Raw genomic sequence first — 2715 nt, forward strand, 5'->3', positions numbered from 1 at the left:
GTCTCTTCCGTTGCACTTCCTGCGTGCTTGTCCTTTAGCTGGGCAGGCAGGATCCTTGGCAAAGTGACCTCCGTGTCCACATCTGAAGCACACTTTCTCCCTTTTCGCTGTCTCATCTCCACAATCTTTTATTTTTTTCCGATGGAACTTTCCCCCTTTCTTGTAAACACGGTGCACTGTCTCACCGCCCTCCGCGCCGACGTTGTCGTTCACCTTCATCGCGGCCATCTGCATCTCCACTTCACACTGCACCGCTATCTCCAGGACGCGGGCCAGCGTCAGGTTGGCTTCTTCCAGCAACTTTCTCTTCACATAATCCGACGTGCATCTGCTCAGCACTGCATTTCTGATTTGGTTCTCCATGTCTGCAGCGAATGCACAGTCTCTAGCAGCCTGGCGTAATCTGGTTACAAACTGCTGTACCGTTTCTCCCGGTTTCTGCGTTGTCTGGTAGAAGAATTGGCGAGCGAAGGCGGTGTTTACTTGCGGTACGAAGTAGGCGTTCAGTGCCGCGACCGCAGCGCCATACTCCGTCGGTCCTCCCGTGTCAGGCAGAACTGCAAATACATCTTGTACATCGGTACCGGCGTGGTGTAGACGCAAAGCCCGTCGTCTTTGTCTCACCGAAGCTCCCGCGTCGTCCCCCAGAATTAAGCCTTTCCCGTCCGCATACAGCTCGAACGCAGTTAGCCATCTTGTCCACCGCGGACCCAGTGTGGCAGGCTCGGAGTAACAGTCAAACTTCGGCAACAGGTTGTCCATCTCCATCGACGACCTAACTATACTCTTCAGATTTAACTATAAGTCGGCCGCCGTCATCCTCATCGCCATTGTTCGATACTGACTGTACAGGAGTCAATAAATTTACTCCAGCTTCATAGTGAACCATCACTTTTATTGAACTGCTGCTCTGTAATACATCCGTATAGCGCCCCCGCCCGTTGAACTCTCGTATACACACAGTCGTCTCCGGTTGATGACCTCATCAATACACGACATATCTTAATGCCCTGTTTGGGAAGAGGCATACTGCAGCATTTTGAGTCCAGTCCATGGGGGGCGCCACTAATACCAAAAACATACCTCTTGTGTCATGCTGTATTTGTATATGACTGATTTGTTGACATCTCCTTAAAATAGTGGGCAATATACAATACTTTACTTGTGTTGGAGGCATTATAAGGCATTATTCCAAAGTGCACAATTGTCTAAGTACACATAGAGCATGATATAGTGGGCTTCCTCACCTAGCACTTCAGTGACTATTGGAGGGCCTTCCCTTTTAAGAAGAAGAAGAAGAAGAAGAAGAAGAAGAAGAAACGTACTTTTTATTATCACATCATACAGAGTTAGGTGCACACTACACGCCATGCTTAAGTGAAATTCTTTCTCCGCATTTAACCCATCCTGGTAAGTCCTTCCTCCGTGGCAGACCAGGAGCGGTGGGCCTTTTGTCACCATTGGTCAGGTGGTGGGGATCTTCTTGCATGTAGTGGGGGTATTTTATGGAGGATACCCCAGATGAACACGGGGAGAACTTGCAAACTCCATACAGAAAGGCCCCGTTTTTTCCTCGAGCAGCAGGCACCGAAGGCATGGTTGAGGACACACCACCAGCGCCCACAGTGGGATTCGAACCAGGGACCTTCTAGCTGTGAGGTGACAGTGTTACCACTTGTGCCACCGTGCTGCTGAGATGCTGTTTTCTAACACAAGCACTGTATACTGCTCCATTAAAAAATAAATAAAACTAAAACAATGTGCTGAAAAAGGCCACAAAACTAGCGCAGAAGTGAACTGCAGAGGTGGTGATAATTCTCTGTGGATTTCTGTGGAACAGGGTCATTAGAAGTGACAGTCACAGAAAATTACATTACAGGCATTTGATCCTCTAACTGTGCAAATATTAATTGGTACAGCTGTAATTCAATTCAATTCAATTTTATTTGTATAGCGCCAAATCTTTTCTAAACTTTACAGGGAGCCAGTGCAAAGTGGCTAGTATTGGAGAAATATGATCTCTCTTCCTGGTTTTTGTCAGAACACGTGCTGCAGCGTTCTGGAGCAACTGGAGAATATTCAGCAACGAATTTGGGCAGCCTGATAGTAAAGAATTGCAATAATCCAGCCTGGAAGTTACGAATGCATGGACTAGTTTTTCTGCATCATTTTGAGACAAAATATGCCTGATTTTTGCGATATTACGTAGGTGAAAAAAGGCAGTCCTTGAAATTTGTTTTACATGGGAGTGAAAGGACATGTCTTGGTCAAAGATGACTCCCAGATTCTTTACAGTGGTGCTGGAGGCCAGCGCAATGCCATCCATAACTGCTATGTCATCAGAAAGTGACTTTCTAAGATGTTTAGGGCCTACTACTATAACTTCAGTTTTGTCCAAGTTTAGCATCAGAAAATTGCAGGTCATCCAGGTCTTTATGTCATGAAGACATGCTTGTAGTCTAGTTAACTGACTGGTTTCTTCCGGTTTCATTGATAAATATAGCTGGGTATCATCTGCATAGCAATGAAAATTTATTGAGTGCTTCCTGATAATCTTACCTAAAGGAAGCATATATAAGGTGAATAGAATTGGTCCAAGCACAGAACCCTGCGGAACTCCATAGCTGACTTTAGTGAGCACAGAGGAGTCGTCATTAACGCGTACAAACTGAGAGCGATCTGACAAGTAGGATTTAAACCAGCTTAGCGCAGTTC

Source organism: Chaetodon trifascialis, chromosome 23 (assembly GCF_039877785.1).
Source record: "Chaetodon trifascialis isolate fChaTrf1 chromosome 23, fChaTrf1.hap1, whole genome shotgun sequence".
NCBI lineage: Eukaryota > Metazoa > Chordata > Actinopteri > Chaetodontiformes > Chaetodontidae > Chaetodon > Chaetodon trifascialis.